The 25458-nt window shown below is 46.6% G+C and overlaps 1 protein-coding gene across 2 annotated transcripts in view; it reads right to left on the reverse strand.

The window, feature by feature from the left end:
* Positions 1 to 25458, reverse strand: part of UTP4 (UTP4 small subunit processome component) — a 145953-nt gene that overhangs the window by 87962 nt on the left and 32533 nt on the right. The window lies entirely within an intron of this gene.

Genomic DNA, 25458 nt, shown 5'->3' on the forward strand with positions numbered 1-25458 from the left:
GGGAGTCTCAGTACATTTGTGAAAAGGTTATTAATCACCAATTATTTTGAACATGAAAAGCACAGTTGAAATGCAGCACTGTACATGAAAGAATCATGGAGCAACCCAAAAAGGCACTTGGTGACAAGGTGATGAAGAAGTGATAGTGACGACGCAAGTGAAGGTGAAAGACAGCGAGGTCGGCGCAAAGTGATAAAAAACAATCAAATATAGGCTTTTACATCGAATATATAAAATAAACAAGTTCAATTTGCCAGAGTGATGAGCTTATTAATAGTGCGCCATGAAATCGCGCTGTGGTTGTCGACGGCGTTTCGATTCTCTATAATTCGGGATCCTCTTTAGGACAGGGTTGGCGTTGAATTGGGGTGCTGAGAACTGGGAGCGCTGACAGAATGGAGGTCAGTCGTCCAAGATTGGTGGGTCCAAGTACTCGGGAGCGAGTCAAAGATCAATGGCGGGTGGTCCAGGTCTCCTCTAGTTCTGTCGCTTATGCGCCTGGGTTGATCTGGGCGGAGATCTAGTCGAGCTGGTGGGGTGCCTGGGTTAGTCTGGCATCGAAGGCGATTGAATCCTAGGCGGTGAGGGCCCGCGCACAGCAGCGAGCTCGACTAGAGGAGACCTGGACCCCCCGGCAGTGATCTTTAGACTTGCCCCTGAGTACCCGGGCTTACCACTTGTGGATGACTGACCCCTCCACCCAGATCAACCCAGGCGCATAAGCGACAGAACTAGAGGAGACCTGGACCACCCGCCATTGATCTTTGACTCGCTCCCGAGTACTTGGAAGTGGAAAGGAGTTAAGGAAGACAGAGAACGCCTACTGGCAAAACTGGCGGAGGCCGAGGAACAACATAGGAGAGACGTATGCCATGGGATGCAGGGCGTCCAGAGTTTAGAACGGCTAAATACCATGAAGGCAGATATCCAACGGCAATTGGCCAAGAAAGCTGCAGCAGAATATCAAACCCGTAGAGCCGGAATGTACGAAACAGGGGAGAACGCAGGTAGGGCTCTAGCGCTACGGATAAGACAGGCTACATCAAAAAATACTATCACTGAAATTAAAGAAGGGGATCAGATCTATAATAAACCAACTGAAATTCTTGAAGTCTTTAGGAGGTTTTACGAGCATCTATATAAGGAAGAGATGGATATAGATGACCCGGGAATAAACTGGCCGGATACAGGTACTAAACTCACGCCTAGTGAAAAAGAAACCTTGGAGCAGAATATCACTATGGATGAGCTCTCTGAGGCACTACAAGATTTAGCAGCAGGTAAGGCAGCAGGGCCTGACGCCATACCTCTGGAGATTTATAAACACCTGAAGGACGAAACGGCACCCCTTCTTCTAGATTTATTCAATGGGGTTATAAATACTGGAATCATACTAGAATCTTGGACCAAAACCAATATAGTGGTATTCCATAAAAAAGGGAAACCCAAGGATAGCCCCGGCTCTTACAGGCCCATATCGTTAATAAACAGCGATAACAAATTATATGCAAAGATCATGGCTACACGGTTGGGGAGGATTATTGCGACCCTCGTCTCTCCTTGGCAGCATGGTTTTGTCCCTGGTAGGGATACTACTGACCATATTAGAAGAGCCATAACCCTATTTGATATTCATGCTGCTGGTGGGGGGGGGGGTCACAATGATCCTCCTCGACGCGGAAAAAGCGTTTGATCGCGTTAGGTGGAGCTATTTGTGGAGAGTGATGGTAGACAGAGGTTTTGGTCCTAGATTTCTGCAGGCAATTCAGGCTATGTACCTCAATCCAACTGCTAGTATCCAGCTTATGGGCGAGAGTTCTGGGCAGATTCATATTACGAGAGGCACGAGACAAGGGTGTCCGTGCTCACCAATTCTTTTTGCACTATATATAGACCCCCTAATTACTTTAATAAAGAACAACATTAATATAAAGCCAGTCGTCATTAACGGATTTCACACCAAAATCCTTGTATATGCGGACGATTTAGCCATAACCACCACTGATCCAGACAGTGCCATGAGGGGAATAATAAGTATTACGTCTGACTTTGGGAGGCTCTCTGGATATCGACTTAATGTGGCAAAAACACAGGTATTGTGTTCAGGAAATATAGCCAAACTTGATGAGAGATACGTAGACTCAGTAGTATATTTAGGAATAACAATTAATGCCCAGCCAAGGGACATCATTAAAGACAATTTTATGCCACTACTGGAAAAGATGAAACATGACCTAAAAAGAATCGATACTCTTCATTTGTCAATTATAGGCAGGGTCAATGTCATTAAAATGACAATGTTCCCGAAGATCCTATATAAATTTAGGTCCATCCCCTTTAAAATCGATGACACACTGATTAAGGAAATGGAGGCAATTTTCATGGATTTTGTCTGGCAGTATGGCAAGGTGAGGAGATCACTTAAATATATGTCTCTTCCCCAGGAAAAGGGTGGGCTAGGTATACCCAATCTTAAGTTTTACAATTGGTCTTGCCGGCTTACAGAAATGGCATACTTTTTTTCCCTGAGGATAGGATGCAGGGCGATATCCCATCTATCTATGAGCTGGCTCTAGGGAGTGAAGCACATGAGGTATTGCTTAGAAAATATGATAAACGTTTTTATAAGGCATTAGGATATAAAATACTGGAAGACATCTGGCGGCTATGGTCCTCTATACAGAAAAACCAGAGCATTCCAAAGTTTAATAAACATACCCTACTTTGGAAATCAGGACTATTCCCGTATCTAAGCAGGGATGGCCCTTGGAGACATTGGGAAAGACAGGGTATCACAACATTAGGTCAAGTGATGACAAATGAAGTCTTGAGGCCCCTTGAACTCCTGAAGTCACGTTTCTCACTCCAAGGCAGTCAAGAGTTTAAATATATGCAGCTGTCTAATACAATAAAATCAAAAAGGCTGAGCATAAATATATCAAAAGACTGTACACTACTAGACTATATGAAGGGAGGTGGCTGCAGAATTAGGACAATGTATTTGTTATTCTTGGAATCGTTACCTGATGACATGCTCAAGACAGAGGCTGCTTGGGCTGATAAACTGAGAGATCCTGACATTGATCTGGATAGAGCTATTCAAATGGATAAAAGGTTCCTACGCTCCTCAAATCTAAGAGCACAGCACTTTAAGACTCTCTTTAATTTATACTATACACCGGCGAAACTGTATGACTGGGGAAAGAGAGCGGATAACAACTGCCCTAGATGTGGAAATGGGCCCGCTGATGCGGTGCACATGTTCTGTAGCTGTGTGAAATTAGGGCCCATTAAAAAGGAAATCGAAAAAAAGTTTTTAGAGGGGCTGCTAGCTGTCAAAATAGACCTATCCCCTACACTTTTAATAATAGGGTGTGAAGCTAGAACGGGTTTAAGTATAGAGTCAGAGGCACTCGTTTTTATATCAACAGCCGTTCTTAGAATATTAATTGCTGCTGCATGGAAGGATGTTGAGGCCCCAACCTTCCAAATGTGGATTTGCAGGATGCTCGGGATACATAACATTGAGTCAGAATTATACGACCTAAAGGGAGTGAAATCCAGGGAAATGGGGCTAAGGATTTGGGCGCCGGTGGCATCATGGAGGCGGGTAAAAAGTGGAGGCTTTTAGCCTTTTTTTTTTTTTTTAATGCCCAATGTATGCGCTGCTATCAACCCATTGTATTTATTGTATTTATTGCCCTACGCTATATCAGCTGAGCTCTTATTCCTATTATGTATATTTATTCTGTTGTATGTATATTTATTTGCCTGTATTAAGATCTACTGCTGTGTATAGGTCACATTCTACTGCCATGAACTTTCAATAAAAAAAAAAAAAAAAAAAAAAAAAAAGAATTCGATATTCCCTCATATCTGCAGTTTATACGCTATGGTTTCCCACCCAAAGAGCTTTTGCCTCCCAAGAACGGCATGGAAAATGAGCCTGTTCCTCTACAGCATGGCGATAGGGTAAAAGGGAACAACCTATCCAGCACTCTTCTGCTCACACAGTAAAGCAGGACCATGTTGCAGCGACACACGCTATATCTAAGGAACTTTAAGAACAGATTGACAAGGAGATGTATTAGTTATGCCTTCTTGCAACACTGATGGGTAAGACGGACATTATTTGAATATGTAAAGGAAGTATATAAGTTCTTCACTTGCCCTGTTATGTAACCTGATTATGCTATTTGTTACTGTGTTGCCACAAGGCCACTTTATTTCATGAAAGCGAAACCCCTAATTTGAGGTTGTGACCTTGTTTATCGATAGTGCAAACGTGATGTTGTGTACTCATTAGATCGAGGAACTGAACGTGTTTCACAGCTTGACCTTGCACTGCCAGCGCCCATTGCTTTCACTATTGTCAATCCAATCCATTCTTCAAACTCTACCAAGAATGCTTTTGCATCTGTGTGTAGTCCTATTTGGATGGGTTTAGGGACATGAATGGTCTGTGTGTGTGGGGCTCTGTGTGTGTGGGGCTCTGGGTGTGTGCGGCGCTGTGTGTGTGGGGCTGTGTGTGTGGGGCTGTGTGTGTGGGGGGGGGTCTGTGTGTGTGTGTGTGTGTGGGGCTCTGTGTGTGTGTGGGGCTCTGTGTGGGTGGCTGTATGTGTGTGTGTGTGTGTGTGTGTGGGTGGCTTTATGTGTGTGGCTCTGTGTGGGTGTAAATGCAATAGGTCATGCATTTGCGAGCGATTAACCTATTGGCATTGTAAATGACAATGCCATTTATTTAACGATTAAGCTATTGGCAATGTAAACGACAATGCCATTTATTTAAGATGTAAAAGAAAAATAATAATTACATGAGCAATGCTAATAGCTCTACCTTTAATAATGCCGAGACCATTGCATTGTAAATGCTTGTTATCTATGCCAATGAAAGTGTGATCTACTGACAAATCTTATGTAAATTCTACTGCTGTGCGCACTCCAGAACCTTGCGCTGACATTCAGTGTGCGCATCTTGTGCAAGTGTGCATATGCGTGTAATACATGTGGTAGTAACATATGCGTTTCTGTGAAAATTACTTCTGGTGCACTAGAGGCTGATTACTTTTCTTGAGAGGAGCTACGCTGCTTTGATTGAGGAGGCTGGTAAGGGTGCTACGAGCACCAGTTTTTCCCGTTCCTTCTCGTGTGGCAGTCATAGAGCTCTATCCTTGTGGTGAGATCATGGCTTCCGCGCTGCTTCCTCTGTTGCTCCGTTGGCGGAACCACTTTGCCGGTTCCTTGCGGAGCAACTCAGCAGTGGTGCCCTTTCCGGCCTTGACTAAGAAAAAACACCCGTTCTGGTCAAACAAGGTTTTTTTTCTTGTGAGCGCTTCAAGCGTTTGGGCTATACTTCTTAGCCTGACTGGGCAAGCGAGCCCAGATAAGTTTTCCCTTGTTGGCGAACCGAACTCTGTTCATGCAGGGGAAAACGCCCTACTTCATAGCCCGTATCAAATGACTTGATTATTTATGAGAAGGATATTCCTTTAACTTTGCAAATACCTCCGGAGCTTAGGGCAAGGTACTTTATGATTTTGTTCTCGAGCGAATTCCACGAGTTGGGTGCATTATTTCTCACCAGTAGTGGGAATCTTCTGGTGTATTGTGATGTACTCAAAAGATAGACGCTACCCAAGACGTATTGTGGTAGAGGGCTGACTTTGCTTCCTGATTATATGTGATTCACGCTGTGGTCATTTGCATCATGTTTGTTTCTTTGTGTGTCCAGTAGCCAGGGTACTGAGAGTGAGCAGGAGGATGGCTCTGCAGCACCCCTGTCTCAGACTACCGGACTGATCAGTTGGTAGATTAGAAGAATCCTATGCAACCTCTATGACATTACTGTTATGTGGTATTGATGAACCTGCTGATTGTGATGCTTTGCCTTCAGATCTAGCAGAGAGTTGCTACAAGCCATATGTGAATCACAGAGTTCGAAGAGAAGGTTTTCTTTCTTTACAGGTACCACATCTTAGTATTGTGTATCCTATTCAGAAAGGGTCAGGGTGGGAAAAGAAAGAACAGTGTAGTGGTTCTTTTATTAATTCCTGTTCTTTTTTTCTTCCTAGATCTCCCTCCCTGCTGTCCCCTTCCTTTCCTTCCCCCGTTTGACCACTCCACTGAGTCTGTGTATGTATACCGTCAGACCATGGTGGTGTCGAGAGGTGGACCATTCTAACTAACGTACAATCCTGAGGATTCCAGGCCACGACAGAGTAATCGGACTAAGGATCATAATCCTCCTGGTCGTACGTTAAGCATGGCCACCTTAGAGGACTTGATTGCTGCGTTGCAGGTAGTACAGACAGAGCTGGCGGCTTCCAGGGCAGAAACAGTTACACTACAAGATACTGTAGATAGGATGCAGAGAAACCCATTTAATGCAGGCATACCTCTAGCGTGCCATTCTGCCCCGCTGGTGGTGGAAATACCAACTCCAGTTCGTTTAGCCACCCCATAGAGGTTCCACGGGGAGAGCAGCAAAGTTCAGGTCTTCCTCACTCAAGTGCTGCTACACTTCTCATGTAAGCCTAAGGCGTTTACTATCAACCATTTACAAGGGTTGCTTTCTTAATCTCATATCTAGGAGGGGACGCCGCACAATGGGCTGTTAGTAAAGAGGGACGACCCCTTGTTATATGATTGGGATTCATTTATCAAGGACTTTGAAAGAACTTTCAACCGCCGGACCACCACGCTTTCTGCGGATAAAGAGTTGTTGGAGTTACAACAGGGGAATAGGGATCTCATAGCGTACTTGAACGATTTTCACCAGCTGATTACCGAAACCGAATGGCCTGAGGCTAAACAGGCCGCCATCTTTCATAGGGGTCTCAGAGAAGAGATAAAAGACGTGTTGGCCCAAATTGAACCCACACCAGCGACGTGCGAAGATTTGATAACTCTGGTTCTCCGTTTGGATCACCGCCTCAGCGAAAGACGAGGAGAAAACAAACGGAGGGACTGTTCCTCATGGCGACTGGACCAACTCAGGACTTCTGACAGTACATCAGCTACAAAAACCGAACCTATGGAGATAGGAGCGGTCTGTTCCGTTTCTCGTGGGAAAGAGTGGAATACAGGAGGAAGAAGAACATAAGTTACTGACCTGTAAATTGTGGTTCTCCAGTATTGGTGTCTTTCATAGATTCACATGCTTGAATATTCCCCGTCGTCGAAGTGGGAGTCCCACGGTACATAAAATAGCAGTAATAAATGCATATATAAATAAAATTATAATTATAAAAATATATAAATATATATATATATCAACACAGGTTTCCACGAACAGTCAAACGGACTCAATCCAGCCGCAGCACCGCCAAGAAACAGGAGACCCAGATTTCCGTGAGTAATTATTTTATTCTGCAGCGGATTAAGGATCATAATCCTCCTGGTCGTACGTTAAGCATGGCCACCTTAGAGGACTTGATTGCTGCATTGCAGGTAGTACAGACAGAGCTGGCGGCTTCCAGGGCAGAAACAGTTGCACTACAAGATACTGTAGATAGGATGCAGAGAAACCCATTTAATGCAGGCATACCTCTAGCGTCCCATTCTGCCCCGCTGGTGGTGGAAATACCAACTCCAGTTCGCTTAGCCACCCCATAGAGGTTCCACGGGGAGAACAGCAAAGTTCAGGTCTTCCTCACTCAAGTGCTGCTACACTTCTCATGTAAGCCTAAGGCGTTTGCTATCAACCATTTACAAGGGTTGCTTTCTTAATCTCATATCTAGCAGGGGACGCCGCACAATGGGCTGTTAGTAAAGAGGGACGACCCCTTGTTATATGATTGGGATTCATTTATCAAGGACTTTGAAAGAACTTTCAACCGCCGGACCACCACGCTTTCTGCGGAAAAAGAGTTGTTGGAGTTACAACAGGGGAATAGGGATCTCTTAGCGTACTTGAACGATTTTCACCGGCTGATTACCGAAACCGAATGGCCTGAGGCTAAACAGGCCGCCATCTTTCATAGGGGTCTCAGAGAAGAGATAAAAGACGTGTTGGCCCAAATTGAACCCACACCAGCGACGTGCGAAGATTTGATAACTCTGGTTCTCCGTTTGGATCACCGCCTCAGCGAAAGACGAGGAGAAAACAAACGGAGGGACTGTTCCTCATGGCGACTGGACCAACTCAGGACTTCTGACAGTACATCAGCTACAAAAACCGAACCTATGGAGATAGGAGCGGTCTGTTCCACTCTTTCCCACGAGAAACGGAATACAGGAGGAAGAAGAACATAAGTTACTGACCTGTAAATTGTGGTTCTCCAGTATTGGTGTCTTTCATAGATTCACATGCTTGAATATTCCCCGTCGTCGAAGTGGGAGTCCCACGGTACATAAAATAGCAGTAATAAATGCATATATAAATAAAATTATAATTATAAAAATATATAAATATATATATATCAACACAGGTTTCCACGAACAGTCAAACGGACTCAATCCAGCCGCAGCACCGCCAAGAAACAGGAGACCCAGATTTCCGTGAGTAATTATTTTATTCTGCAGCGGATTAAGGATCATAATCCTCCTGGTCGTACGTTAAGCATGGCCACCTTAGAGGACTTGATTGCTGCATTGCAGGTAGTACAGACAGAGCTGGCGGCTTCCAGGGCAGAAACAGTTGCACTACAAGATACTGTAGATAGGATGCAGAGAAACCCATTTAATGCAGGCATACCTCTAGCGTCCCATTCTGCCCCGCTGGTGGTGGAAATACCAACTCCAGTTCGCTTAGCCACCCCATAGAGGTTCCACGGGGAGAACAGCAAAGTTCAGGTCTTCCTCACTCAAGTGCTGCTACACTTCTCATGTAAGCCTAAGGCGTTTGCTATCAACCATTTACAAGGGTTGCTTTCTTAATCTCATATCTAGCAGGGGACGCCGCACAATGGGCTGTTAGTAAAAAGGGACGACCCCTTGTTATATGATTGGGATTCATTTATCAAGGACTTTGAAAGAACTTTCAACCGCCGGACCACCACGCTTTCTGCGGAAAAAGAGTTGTTGGAGTTACAACAGGGGAATAGGGATCTCTTAGCGTACTTGAACGATTTTCACCGGCTGATTACCGAAACCGAATGGCCTGAGGCTAAACAGGCCGCCATCTTTCATAGGGGTCTCAGAGAAGAGATAAAAGACGTGTTGGCCCAAATTGAACCCACACCAGCGACGTGCGAAGATTTGATAACTCTGGTTCTCCGTTTGGATCACCGCCTCAGCGAAAGACGAGGAGAAAACAAACGGAGGGACTGTTCCTCATGGCGACTGGACCAACCCAGGACTTCTGACAGTACATCAGCTACAAAAACCGAACCTATGGAGATAGCAGCGGTCTGTTCCACTCTTTCCCACGAGAAACGGAATACAAGAGGAAGAAGAACATAAGTTACTTACCTGTAAACTGTGGTTCTCCAGTATTGGTGTCTTTCATAGATTCACATGCTTGAATATTCCTCGTCGTCGAAGTGGGAGTCCCACGGTACATAAAATAGCAGTAATAAATGCATATATAAATAAAATTATATATATATATATATATATATATATATATATATATATATATATATATATATATACAGCAAAATATGCAGAAAACTACCATAGAACCGAATAGGCCCATAGAAAGCCTAAGGGAGAAACTCAACTTGGCAACATATCAGTGTCATTATGTTTTTGGTCCAAATTCCAGCCAATCAGGCTGTAGCTCCCTCTAGAACCTTCTCCTCAGAAGCCCAAGACCTCAGATTTTCGTAGCACAGAGTAACCAAAAGTGCCTGAGGAGAGGAGAGCCTCTGAGGGGAGGACGGGTGGGTCGCATGTGAATCTATGAAAGACACCAATACTGGAGAACCAGTTTACAGGTAAGTAACTTATGTTCTTTTCCAGTATTAGGGGTGTCTTTCATAGATTCACATGCTTGAATAAGAGTAGAAAGCAGTAATCATCACGTAAGTCATAAAGGTAACAGTAAGTTCAAGCATATAAGAAACATATCATATTAAAGAGAAAAAACCTTTATGACTGGAGGCGGGTAGCAACAGAGGCTCACCTTTATTGGAAAAGATTCCGCAGCACTGCTTGTCCTACTGCTGCATCTGCGGCGTCTGTTGACTGCAGACAGTAGTGCTTCGTAAAAGTATGGCTGCTCGCCCACGTAAGCAGCTCTGCAAATGTGAAGCAGAGGTACCCCCGCAAAGAGGGCAGTAGAAGCTGACACAGCTCTAGTTGAACGAGCACGTACCGGAGCTGGAAGAGGCTTGCCAGCCCGTTGATGACAAAAGGTAATGGCAGAAGAAATCCACCTAGTAATAGTTTGTTTGGTAACAGGTTGTCCTTTGCAGATCGGGCCATAGGCCACGAACAGTTGGTCAGATTTCCTGAAGGATGCAGTGCGTTGAATGTAAAACTTGAGACAACGTTTCAAATCCAGGGAATGTAATGAACGTTCCGCAGGAGTTTGTGGATCTGGAAAGAAAGTTTTTAAAATGACTGGCTCATTGAGATGGAAATCACTGGGAACTTTCGGAATACATTTAGGATTAGTACGTAGTGTTACAGTCTCTTTTGAGAAAAGGAGGCTGAATGGTGAATGCCTGAATGTCACTGACACGCCTAGATGACGTCAAGGCGAGCAATAGGGCAACTTTCCACGTGAGGAATTTTAAGCTTGCTGAATGGATGGGTTCAAAAGGAGGTAGGAGAAGGAGCTCAAGCAGACGGAGGACGCCGAATGGGTGGAAACATACGGAAGAGGCCTTTGAAAAACTGTTGAATCATTCTAGACGAATACAGTGAGGTAGAACCATCATGGCGGAAGCGGGAGAAAGCCGCCAGAAAAACTTTCAGAGTGGAGTGGGAAAGTCCTGACTTTGCAAGGGATAGGAAGAAAGGCAGGATCTGTTCCGGTTTGGCGGTCATCGGATCCAAGGTTTTGGTATGGCACCAGACACAGAAACGCTTCCACTTCAACTGATAGGTTTTAATGGTGGAAGGAGCACGGGCGTGCGCTAACACCTCTCTACAGTCAGCGTCGATGGTCAGGCGCGCAAATTCATGGTGTTCAGGTTCCAGGCATGGAGCTGGAGGTATGCTGGATCGGGATGGCAAATCTGCCCCTGCTGCATTGTGAGGAGGTGAGGCAGTGGATGAAGCGGAATTGGTTCGTTCTGGGAGAACAAGAGCAGGTCCGAGAACCATGGGCGCCGTGGCCACTTGGGCGCGATCAGGATGATGTGGCAGGGTTGAAGCCTCATCCTGTGCAACAAGCGCGGAATCAGAGGAAGCGGAGGGAAAGCGTAGCTGAAGGCGTTCAACCAACTGATCGAAAATGCATTTCCGCTCGACTCTCTGTGGGGATGAAGACTTGCAAAGCTTTGGCATTTCCGGTTGGTGATAGTCGCAAAAAGATCCATCTGCGGCTGGCCCCACTGGCGGAAAATGAACTCGAGAGTTGATTGATTGAGTTCCCACTCGTGGTTGTCCGCGAAAGATCTGCTGAGCGAATCCGCCAGAACATTGGAAACACCCGGCACATGGATGGCTGTGAGATGGATTTGATGACGAATTGCCCATTTCCAAATCTCCTGTGCTTGTTGGGAAAGCAAAAGGGACCTTTTGCCGCCCTGCTTGTTCAGGTAATGCATGCTGGTGGTATTGTCTGTCCTCACCAGCAGAGATTGGCCTTGAACAATCCGTTGAAAAGACTTCAGGGCAAGGAAGATCGCCAGAAGCTCTAGGCGGTTTATATGCCAAGTGCGTTGGACCGCATTCCATTTTCCTTGTACTGACAGACCTTCGAGATGTGCTCCCCAGCCCTCCAGGGACGCATCGGTGGTAAGAGTCGGAGCAGCGTCTTGAAAAGACCGACCTTTTGAAATGTTTGGAGGGGGAGCCCACCACTCCAGAGCCTGGTGAATGCGGGCGTGAGAAGGATCCTGTCGTTGAATGATCCTGAAATCTGTTTCCACTGCTTGTCTAACTCCTCTTGGCCGACCCTCATATGTAGTCTGCAGTGGGGAATCAACTGTATGGCAGAGGAAGCCATGCCGAGGAATGATTTCAACATCCGGACTGAAACGTACAGTTTTGACTGGAGGGACCGTACCTTCTGAAGCATACGGTCTTGTCTTTCCTGGGAGACAAAAACCATTGCCAGCTGAGAATCTAGTGCGGCTCCTAGAAAATCTTGCCGCTGAGATGGGCGAAAGTGTGACTTCTGGCAATTGATGGAAAGGCCCAAGTTTTGAAACAGGGCGAGGCAAGACTGTGTATGCTGGATTGTCAGTTGGAGGTTCGGAGCCTTTATGAGACAGTCGTCCAGGTATGGATAAAACTGTATGCCTTGTAGGCGCAGAAAAGCAGCTACCGGGGCCATGATCTTGGTAAAGACCCTTGGTGCTGAACGGAGGCCGAATGGTAGGACTTTGAATTGGAAGTGCAACTGTCCGACTGTGAAGCGTAGATACTTCCTGTGTCTGGGGTGAATTGGCACATGGAAATATAAGTCTTGGAGGTCGATGGTCGAAAAGAATTCCCCTGGATTGAGATAGTTCAGAATTTGAAGCAGAGTTAACATCTGAAAAGTTTTTGAAATGATAAATTTGTTCAGGGTCCGTAAATCCAAAATCGGACGCCATTCTCCCGACTTTTTCTTGACTAAGAAAAACCGGGAATAGAATCCCTTGCCGCGTTGACCTTGTGGCACTACCTCTATGGCTCCTTTTTTGATCATCAATTTTACCTGGGCCAAAAGTTCTTTGAGGTGGGGAGAGGGTGGCCCCGAAGGTGGATGAGAGGGAGGGAATTTTGTGAACTCCAAGGTATGTCCTTTGGAGATAACGTCCAGGACCCATTGGTCGGAGGTGATTACGGACCATTTGCAAAAGTACTTTGAGATGCGACCTCCAAGATGCACAGTCGGCAGAAGAAAGAAACTGGGACTGTCACTGCTTTTTGTTGGTTGCACCACCTCTATAAGTTGTTTTCCGTTGGTATGGTCTGGTGGAGGACTGACTATTTTGGGTTTGGTAGGAACCCCTCTGTCGGTTATCGTTGTAGGTATTGTACGAACGATATTGACCCGATCCTCGAAAAGTAGAGGAACCTCCGCCTCTACCTCGTGCCCCCCGAAAGGGCCGTTCCTTGTACTGGAGGGTAGCTAAGTACTTCGCAGTGTCGGTGTCCTTTTTTATCGCCTCAAGGGCATAGTCTACATGTTTGCCAAACAAAGACTCCCCATCGTAAGGCAAGTCCAGGACTTTTGCTTGTACCTCTGGACGGAAGGTGGTAGATTTCAGCCAGCCTTGACGCCTCAAGACTGCAGCCCCAGCCAATTGACGAAAGCCCGTGGAGGATATGTCGAGCGCGCATTCAACAATTTCGGACGAAATTATCTCTCCCTCTTGAATAATGGCTTGCGCTTCTGCACGGATGGCCTCGGGTATTTGAGGAATCAGTGCGGCAATCTCTGACCACATTTGGCGGTCGCAACGGCCCAAAATAGCCAAGATATTTGCCGCCCTGACAGTAGTGGCCGCCATTGTTGTAAATTTTTTGCCTATAGAGTCCAACTTGCGGCCTTCCTGATCCGGAGGAGACGTGAGTGGTGTAGCAGGATTTCAAGATCTTTTCTGTGCTGCTTGAGTGATAACCGAATCTGCTTTCGGTTGTGACACCAAACAGGCCGGAGCAGACGCCGGAGCCTTGTACTTCTTGTCTAATCTGGGCAAGACTGCAGGTACTGAATTTGGATGTTCCATTAATTTAAGGCCCTCCTGCCAAATAAAGTCAATGATTGGTATTGTGTGTGATTGACTTTGTGAAACGTCCTTAAAATTATACAAGAAGCATTCACTTTCATGTTGTTGTTTCTCGACAGTGAGATGAAAGCGCTTTCCAGCACGGACCATCAAATTATGGAAATTTGCAATGTCCACTGGAGGCGATGCAAGAGGCGAGGTGGGCGGAGTGGAAGGTGTTTGAGCCCTGTAATTGTCCCACTCATTCATGTCGACGTCATTGTCGTCGTCATCAGTGTTGTGAGGTTCAGGATCCTCGTTGTCAGTGTCAGGACGAGTACCCCCGGTGACGCGGGTGGAACTGGTGCAGGTGCCTGTGGAGGTTGAGGTTGAGGCTGTGGAGGAAGTTGTGATGCTGGAGAGGCAGGTGTAGATGGAGGGAACCTGCGGTTATAGTCATCAAGCATGTGCTGCAAATTCATGACCAAAAATAATGGTATTTGCGTTACCGGCTCTGAAGTAACTGCTTCTGATGTGTCAACAGGAAATAATTTGTTCCCATCTTCGACGTTTTCCTCTTCGTCACCCTCATCACTATAGTCCTGGCACTTAATGTGCAAATCAGATGGACTAGATGCCTGTCCGAACAGTTGTTCCACCTCTGAATCGTTTCCGGATTCTTCCCCACCAGACTGAAATAATTTGTCTGGAAGACGGGTTCCACTCCTCACTGGACTCAGTGAATGAGAGGTACTGTCCTTAAAGAAGAAGCAGTAACCACTGTAAAAGTGGCAGCTGTAGCCACAGGTAGATGAGATGTCGACGAGCCCGTTGGCGTAACTGTGGCAGTTTTAAAACCAACCTGAGGTGTTTGCGTCGTCGTCATAGATGTAATCGACGCTGAAATTGAAGGCTTTTTCTTCGTCGACGAAAATTTCTTGTCCGTCGACGGAGCAGTCGACGAGAGTGGAGCTTTACTCGTCGACGATGATGTAGACGTCCACGGGATGACAGTCGTCGACGATGAGACAGCTGTCGATGATGATGGGCTCGTCGACGAGCTGCTTTTAGATGACTTGGTCTTCGTCTATGGTGTTCGAGACGACGATGGGAGCGTCGACGATGAGATCTTCGTCGACGGTACTGATCTGACACTTAATGGGTCTCGTCTCCTGGGCTGTCGTCGACGAGGTGATAGTCGTCGACGCAGTACTGGAAGACATAGTACATGTCGTCGTCGACGTAGAGGCCACAGTCACAGACTTCGTCGTCGCTGAAGACGTCGACGGACGCGTCAACGAGCCCGTCGACGAGCCAATGCCAGATTTACGAGAGAAAGGCAAGGCTTTGGGCGCAGACGTCAGAGAACCAGGTCCCGTAGACGTGCCCCGAAGCAAATCCTGTGGGGAAACAATCCTGGAGGATTCCAACAGTCTACTCTTCTTCAGAAAAGGAGATGGAACCTCAGTTTCAGACCCACGCTTCTGAGAGGATTTAGAAATACTGGATGACAAACTTTCTACCTCAGAAACCACAGACTCTGAAGTCTTCAACTTCTGTAGCCACAGAAGGAGATGGGCCTCTCTATCCCTCAGAGTCTTGGGAGGAAAAGTGCGACAGTACTTACAGTTTTTAACTTCGTGGTCTGGGTAGAGACAGTAAATGCATTTACTGTGTGAATATTCATGGAAAAGGCGCAGTTTACCACAAGAGGGGCAGGGTTTAAACAAAGATTTCTTATTTGAAGACATTTCTTGAAGAAATAAACAGCTAGAGTTGAAGAAAACTGAGCAGAGCTCAGGGAGACTCCCTTCACACGACGTGCGGTAGAAAATCTGAGGTCTTGGCTTCTGAGGAGAAGGTTCTAGAGTGAGCTACAGCCTGATTGGCTGGAATTTGGACCAAAAACATAATGACACTGATATGTTGCCAAGTTGAGTTTCTTCCTTAGGCTTTCTATGGGCCTATTCTGTTCTATGGTACCTTTGAGTTTTCTGCATATTTTACTGATATATATATATATATATATATTTATAATTTCATTTATATATGCATTTATTGCTGCTATTTTATGTACCGTGGGACTCCCACTTCGACGACGGGGAATATTCAAGCATGTGAATCTATGAAAGACACCCCTAATACTGGAGAAAGGCCTTTGTATTTACTGCAGTAAGAAGGGCCACTTTATCAAAGAATGCACCCCGAGAACAAAGTACTCACGCCTGGAACCTCGCAAACAATTGGCGGCTACATCAGAGGGTGCTGTGGGAAACGAGGAAAGAAGAAGGGAATTGGGGAAAGAAGAAGGGAATTCTTCAAGCCCGATATACATCCCTTCATTAAGTGGAAACACCCCGTGTACCAGACAACATTTTTTCATAGACCTTTCCCTGCTGGTAAACGGGGAGTGGTGTCAAGTGTCAGGCATGGTGGACTATGGTGCTACCGGGTGTTTTATGGATAAAGAACAGGCCTCTTTATTGAGATTGGCACTGCATGAAAAAGAAGCAGTGATCGCAGTGAATGGGAGATGCTTTGAAGCGGGTCCTTTTCGTTTCCAAACAGATGTCATGGAAGTACGCCACGGCCAAGACCACGTGGAAAAGTTTACCTTCAATGTGATACAAGCCCCCCAATACAGAGTCATAATGGGATTACCATGGTTAAGGATAAACAACCCCCAGGTGGACTGGAAGGAGAAAATATTACGGTTTACCTCTGTATATTGTTCCACTCATTGTGTTCCCCAAACCCAGAGTACGTCCCAAATAATGGCTAAGTTGCACCATATCGCATTAGCAGCTGAACACTCGGTCAAGCTACCCAGTGAATATCAGGATTATGCCGATGTGTTTAATGATGCCAAAGCTGAGATACTTCCCCCGCACAGGCCATACGATTGCCAGATCGATTTAGTACCTGGAACAGTCGTTCCCACAGGATGGGTATACGCCTTGACCGAACCTGGGAACACCCGTCTAAGGGCATTTCTGAACAAATTTCTGTAGTTGGGGTTTATTTGCAATTTCATGTTTCCCGTGGCTTCCCCGCTGTTTTTTAATACCAAAGCCAACGGCGAGTTGCGGGCTTGCATAGATTTCAGGGCGTTAAACACCATCACAGTGAAGAACCGGTACCCTTTACCGTTGATCCCGGTATTACTGGAGCAGGTAAAAAGGACTGTCATATATACTCAGCTGGATCTAAAAGGGGCCTACCATCTTGTACGACTGCGCCAGGGAGACGAGTGGAAGACCGCCTTTAAGACGCGATATGGCCTATATGAATACCTCGTCATGCCCTTTGGATTATGCAACGCGCCCGTTCCAGTTCTTTCTGAACGATGTACTGCAAGAGTATTTGGATCACTTCCTCGTTGTGTATATAGACCATATACTAATCTACTCACCTACCATCAAGAGCCATACCACTCATGTGCGTACCATACTATGAACCCTGCAGGAACACCATCTCTATTGCAAAATCAGTAAGTGCGAGTTTGGAGTCACCACAGTTGAGTCTCTGGGGGTGAAGCTGACCCCTAGAGGACAAGAAATGGCGGAAAGGAAGATAGCAGCAGTGAAGGATTGGTCTACCCCAACTAATGTCAGAGACATCCAATGCTTTCTAGGCTTCGCCAATTTCTACCACCGCTTCATCAGCCATTTTGGACCAAGGAGACACAAAAATGATTCGAGGCCTTGAAGGAAGCATTTGTACCCGCTCCAGTTTTGGTGCATGCTGATACTGAACAACCCTACATCGTTGAGGCAGATGCATCTGACCACGCGGTGGGAGCAGTGCTGTCACAGCGCCATTCCGGCACAGGCCAGTTACACCCTGTGGCGTATCGGTCAAGGAAACTCAATCCAAGAACCATCACCAGCAACTCCACACTATAATATTTTTCTGGGTCTAAAAAGATAACAACAAGATAGTCTTAGCTACTCGGACAGACATAGTTATAAATCAAAGTTAAATCTGTGCTCAATTTGAGCTGGTGATTTCCAGTGCTCGGCACCAGTACTTAATTATTTGCATAGGGGCTTGTAACAGTCTGCCACACGGTGGCACTTTGTCTCATTTAAAGAGGAGCAGTCACTTATTAATTCAAAATATATCAAAAATTACTTTTGACTACCGCCCAAGCCATTTTTAGGTCTCGCCTGTCAATGCGCATGCACATTGAGCTTGCAAGACTATGGGGGCTTAAACAGACTTTAACCAACTTGCAAGGAATCGATGGCGATTCCTTGCAGTGCCCGTGAAATTCAAGCTCAATGCGCATTGACATTAAAAGCGCGTGCACATGCCCCCAGCCGCCTGCCTTGCACGTCTTTTCCCTCAGCCGCACTCCTCCCACACCCCCGCTCCGCCCCCTCCCCTGCCTGCCGTGTCGCATTTCTTCAGGGCACCTCCCCTCATCACTTCCCCAGCAGCATCTGTTCCCCAGCCTGCCGAGAGCAGCTCTTCCTGCTCCGCCCTCTCCCCACTCTCTCTCCCCTCACGACGCTCCTCCCGCTCCGCCCCCTCCCCACTCTCTGTCCTGAAGAAGGTGTAACCAATAATAACGAACACCGAAACGCAGCGTCGACCTCTGTACTTTGACCCTTTTCTTTTTAGACTAATTTCACCTATGTGAATATTTTTATTGTATTTTATTTAGATTGTAACCCTGACAGGGAGGTATTTTAATAAATTGTGTTTATACCTTTTAAATGTCATTGTTGTTGTGTGTTTACCTGTTAGAACTTGTTTATTGATTACAAATTTTTTAGGGAGTGACAGAAATGGATAGTGCTTAAAATTTAAACCATTTCCACAATGTGTTCCAGTGACTGATATATATCGGTTTCCACTTAGCATAGTCTAGTTCAAGTCAGTATCTATGACTTTATTTAGCTGTATGCAAACCACAGGTCTCTCTCCTTTCTCACACCTCCCCCTCTAGCATACAGCACGGAATTCAGGCTCCGCCAGCAGCTCTTCCCCTCCCCACGCTCTCTCCCAGCACACCTCCCCCTCGATCCGCCCCTTGTTTAAACCTTGAAAAGACATCCTGCCTCTCCTCCCCCTTCCTTCCCAGCACGGAATTCAGGCTCCGCCAGCAGCTCTTCCCCTCCCCACGCTCTCTCCCAGCACACCTCCCCCTCGATCCGCCCCTTGTTTAAACCTTGAAAAGACATCCCGCCTCTCCTCCCCCTTCCTTCCCTCCCCCCGGCTTCTTCCCACCCTCCTCCCTTTGCCCGAGGATATCACAAGAGCCGCTAACCCTCCTCCAGGAGCCAGATGATGAGGGAGGAGACGCACAACTGCGGACCTCTCCTGCTGGCACACGAACAGCAGCATCTGTTCCCCAGCCTGCCAAGAGCAGCTCTTCCTGCTCCGCCCTCTCCCCACTCTCTCTCCCCTCATGACGCTCCTCCCGCTCCGCCCCCTCCCCACTCTCTCTCCCAGCACACCTCCCCCTCCAGCATACAGCACGGAATTCAGCAGGAAGAATTGAGTCCAGGTTCCGTGGACTATTCTGCTCATTGCCTTTTTCAGGAAGATTTCATTATGACTGCTGCCAAGAGGTCCTTCACTATTAAAGCAGCTGGTTAATCCTCATCCCAAACTTTGATTCTTTCATTACGGCAACTAGCGTTCTTGTCTTCCCTCTCTCTGTCTAGGTCTATATACTGAATGTTCTGTTATTAGCGTATTTCCTTCACTGCAAATTAATTGCCCATCAAATTACTAACAATAATATTTTTGACATATAGCGCTTGGAACTCCGCCAGCAGCTCTTCCCCTCCCCACTCTCTCTCCCAGCACACCTCCCCCTCGCTCCGCCCCTTGTTTAAAGCTTGTTATTCTGAATGTCTGTCTAATTTTACCCCGTGTACAGCTGTGTTTATTCTACGGGTAAGCAACCTTGGAGACTGCAGCCCATGTCTGCTTGCCTTCAACTGTGTTTTTACTGTAATATATGGACTTCGTGGGCTTTATTTGATTCGTGTTCGGCTCTGTCTAGTCTGTTGTTCAAATGGGGGTTGTTTACAGTTCCGCAGGTAGCTGAACCTTTTCCTCCTGCTTGCATCACCAAACACGCCCTCATTGCCCAGTTGGAGGTGGGGCGCGGCGGGTGTTGATGAAAATGATCTGATAGCTTCTGATGGGCTCGTCACAATTCGGCTTCGATAGTTTTCAGTGACACAGCCATGGCTTAGTCTTCAACTATAAACGTATCCATGCATCCATTCACCCACCCATTCACATTTGCATCCATCCATGATTGCATCCATCCACCATCACCTCCAAATCCACCTCCACCACCACCACATCCACCACCACATCCACCATCACATTCACTATCACATCCACCGCCACATCCACCGCCACATCCACCGCCACATCCACCACACCCACCACCACCACATCCACCACACCCACCACCACTACATCCACCACCACCACCACTGCATCCACCACCACCACTGCATCCACCATCACCACCGCATCCACCACCACCACCACATCCACCATCACCACCACATCCACCACCACAGCCACCATCACATCCACATCCACCACCACATCCACAGCCACATCCACCACCACACCCACCACCACTACATCCACCACCCCATCCACCACCACCACCACCGCATCCACCATCACCACATCCACCACCACCACATCCACCACCACCACATCCACCATCAACTCCAAATCCACCTCCACATGCACCACCAAATCCACCATCACATTCACCGCCACATCCACAGCCACATCCACCGCCACATCCACCACACCCACCACCACCACATCCACCACCACCACATCCACCACCACCACATCCACCACCACTACATCCACCACCACCACTGCATCCACCACCACCACTGCATCCACCACCACCACCGCATCCACCATCACCGCATCCACCATCACCACATCCACCACCACCACATCCACCACCACCACATCCACTATCAACTCCAAATCCACCTCCACATGCACCACCACATCCACTGCCACATCCACTGCCACATCCACAGCCACATCCACAGCCACATCCACAGCCACATCCACCGCCACCAGATCCACCGCCACCAGATCCACCACACCCACCACCACTACATCCACCACCCCATCCACCACCACCGCATCCACCATCACCACCACATCCACCAACACATCCACCAACACATCCACCACCACATCCACCACCACATCCACCACCACATCCACCACCACATCCACCGCATGCACCACCACCACATCCACATCCACCGCATCCACCACCACCGCATCCACATCCACCACCACCGCATCCACATCCACCACCACACCCACCACATCCACCACCACCTCCACCACCACATCCACCACCACATCCACCACCGCATCCACCACCCCATTCACCACCACCACCGCATCCACCAACACCACATCCACCACCACCACCGCATCCACCACCGCATCCACCACCACATCCACCACCACCACATCCACCATCAACTCCAAATCCACCTCCACATGCACCACCAAATCCACCATCACATTCACCGCCACATCCACAGCCACATCCACCGCCACATCCACCACACCCACCACCACCACATCCACCACCACCACATCCACCACCACCACATCCACCACCACTACATCCACCACCACCACTGCATCCACCACCACCACTGCATCCACCACCACCACCGCATCCACCATCACCGCATCCACCATCACCACATCCACCACCACCACATCCACCACCACCACATCCACTATCAACTCCAAATCCACCTCCACATGCACCACCACATCCACTGCCACATCCACAGCCACATCCACAGCCACATCCACAGCCACATCCACAGCCACATCCACAGCCACATCCACCGCCACCAGATCCACCGCCACCAGATCCACCACACCCACCACCACTACATCCACCACCCCATCCACCACCACCGCATCCACCACATCCACCATCACCACCACATCCACCAACACATCCACCAACACATCCACCACCACATCCACCACCACATCCACCGCATGCACCACCACCACATCCACCGCATCCACCACCACCGCATCCACATCCACCACCACACCCACCACATCCACCACCACCTCCACCACCACATCCACCACCGCATCCACCACCCCATTCACCACCACCACCGCATCCACCAACACCACATCCACCACCACCACCGCATCCACCACCGCATCCACCACCACATCCACCACCACATCCACCACCACATCCACCACCACTTTCACCACACCCACCACCACCACATCCACCAACACATCCACCAACACATCCACCAACACATCCACCACCACCGCATCCACCACCACCACATCCACCACCGCATCCACCACCACTGCATCCACCAACACCACATCCATGACCACCACCACATCCACCACCGCATCCACCACCACATCCACCAACACATCCACCACCACCATATCCCCCTATCCACCACCACCACATCTATATGTGTGTGTGTGTGTGTGTGTGTGTGTGTGTGTGTGTGTGTGTGTGTGGGGCTCGGTGTGTGTGTAGGTGCAAATGCAATGTGCTTGGATTTTCGTCACAATAAAATACACTGAACATAATCTTCACAAAAGTTATTTACAAACGTTTAAGGTATTGCCATTATAAATTACAATAACTTTTATTTAAGTATTAATTATTTACAAAAATAAAAGCCATTGTTATTTGTAATATCAATACATCTAAGTCACGTAAATACAACACACATTGCATTACAAATGCTATAGGTGTCACATTTGCGAAAGTTAAAACTATTGACATTGTAACTGACAAAGCTATTAATTTTGCTACTTTCAAAACCAACACATAAATAAAAAAGTGTCATTTACAATAACAATCGCTCAAACTTTCCTAATGCAAGACCTATTGCATTTCCAATGCTTGTTATAGATTTGAGGACCTGGAATAGACTGAATTGCCTCACTTGTAGGAATGGGATGATTAGCAATTGTGTTGGTACAGTCATGATCAGCGCCGGGAGGTGCAACGTGTGGCACATGCTGTAGTGGCCTCCTGACGAGGGCCATGGTACTTAAAACATTTTTTTTAAACAAATTAAGCACTGGTTAAAAGGGAACATGAGCCCAACCTACATTTATACATTTTCGACATCTACTTTACCATAGAGGGCGATATGAATCGGTTAAACTACTCACCCAAAGTTCTACTGAACCCCCATAACATACTTTGAGGCTCCAATTCTAATTTGCATACTTGCAAAACATATAATGGTCTCCTGCACTTAAAGAACCTTGCTTTACCTCTATGGAGGATGCCATGTTTTTGATGCTTCCACATCTAGAACACCGATATCTTTTTCCATGGAATATGATTTTCTTTTGTCTATACCTTATGCTGAACAGTGACTTGTACAGTGTTTGCACATTTCAGGCACCTACTGTGTTTATTATTTCCTTCTATTTCTTACTCATTCAATTCTTTAACATATTGGAAAGTAGTTTCAATCCCTCTGGCAATATTGATGTATTCCAAATGCTTTGCCATTAATTTTCACAATAACTGATCTCTTATTTTTTTCATCTTTAAATCTACATGTAGCTGCTAAAATATGGAAAACAGTTACTTATTGTCCCAATGGATTCCCTTATCAGATGCCTAGATGATTTGGGAAGAGTTTTAAAATCGGTCTACCCTCAACGCCTAGGCAATGTTTGAAGGTTTTTAAGGGGGCACCTCTGAAGTGCCCTCTGGGTGCATGTATTAATAAATCCAACACTGGAATCAGTGTGGGTGTATTAAGACAAAGTGTTAGATAACAAACACCATAGATTTCAATAAAGCTAGCATGTGGATGGGGAACATGTTTTTACCAGTGCCCAGCACATGTACTTAAAACGACTTCCCTGTTCACTAGGGATAATTAAGAATTGACTTAGACATCACAGGGACATATTTGCTCATGCAGATATGGCCTAGCATATAATGTACCCTGCCTTAGCTGTAAGGCCTGCTGTAGGGATGGCCTACCTATACTGCATGCACTGTCTGCAGACATGGGACAGAGGGACGTGAAACTAACATATTATTGTCCGTACACAGGGATGTGCGCCATATTGTGTTTTCACTTTTTATCTGCACCAAGACAAGTAGCCTGCAATGGCAGTCTGCATGAGTTAGGTGAGGGGTCCTGTAGTGTGGCACAATGCATGCTGCAGCCCTTCTGGACCCTCTTTAATAGTCATACTATGGGTACTCGGGTGCCATTTTCTAGGGACTTACAGGGGTGCTAAAGGTATGGCCAATCGGAGGAACAATTGCACACATTTAGAGAAAGATATCTGGCACTGGGGTACTAGATATTGGAACACAGTGCACTTCTGTCAAAATTGCATCGAATGCCAGTCAAAAAGTGGGAGTGACCATGTAAAAAAAGGTCACTTTCCTACACCAGCCTGTCACCTCCTCCAAGTAGGATGGCTAAGTAATCAGCATATCAAAGTCGGAAGCACCAAAAGCCTATGCTGTCCTTGATATGTGATTACGGCTTCCCCAGACAAGGGAAATGCCATGCCCTGGGCCCATTTGGCACCATGACAGATGGGAAATTAGATATGAATGGAAGCTTGGTGCAATACCAGTCCAGTCATACCCCTAAGGTGAGTTGCCTAATGTCCGTCCTTTAAAAAAATTCTGCCATCTTGGTGATGGCAGAATTAGAAACTCTGGCACACGGCTATGCCCACTTCACACAGGAAGTGTTCCTATAGGGGATGTTGTGACCCCAAGGGTAAGTATCCCATTGGCTACCAGCCTTCACTCCCCTTAATGCCCCAAAATACAGTATTTAGGAATGCCCCTGACACCAGAAAAATATACCCTACTGACCAGGGTTGTTTTGGGATTTAAAATCGGCCCGGGCACGAAAAAAAAAAATCTGCCCACATTTGCATAATGCCTTTCCTCAAATCACTGCTTCAGTGTAATTTTATATTTAAAAAAGGGGGGGGGTTTTAAAAAATGCACGCATTCGTTTACACTAGTGAAACACACCTGAAAACAAGTGAGGCCACTTCTGCAAAGGCCCCCTGTCCCGCTCAGTATGCCTACATTAATGGGAGAAATATATTAACAAGGAGGTGAGCAACCCAATATACCCTTGCAGGCTTGGGCAGAGAAGTACAAAATGAGTTGGGCCAGCAAGGGATTTTATTTCTATTGTAAGTGATCAGCTGATGCAGAACTTAACTTAATTCGTTACTCGCACTGTTATAAACTAGTCGCTGAAAAAATAATCAATAATATGAAAGATAATGTTACCACACTAACATTACAGAGAATAATACACAAACCAGGTATTTAGGAGTCAGAAAAAGTTTGTTATTTTACTTAAACATAGAAAATTGATCATTTGATAAAATAGGGTACAAAACAATGCAAAATGAGATATACTGGGAGTATATTACATGTTCCACTGGTATATCATTAAAGGTCTAAACTGCTAAAAGAAATAACAACATTGATTTAAGCTTGAAAATTAGATGAAAATCAATCGTGGTGGATGAGTCAGTTGCAGAATTAGACACTGTTGTCGATGTTTCGGTCTTTTTGTTATAGTTTCATAAGACCATCTTCAGGACAGAGAATGAAAGCATTTCAATGTAGACCCTGTATTACACTCAC

Source organism: Lissotriton vulgaris, chromosome 12 (genome assembly GCF_964263255.1).
Source record: "Lissotriton vulgaris chromosome 12, aLisVul1.2, whole genome shotgun sequence".
Lineage (NCBI taxonomy): Eukaryota > Metazoa > Chordata > Amphibia > Caudata > Salamandridae > Lissotriton > Lissotriton vulgaris.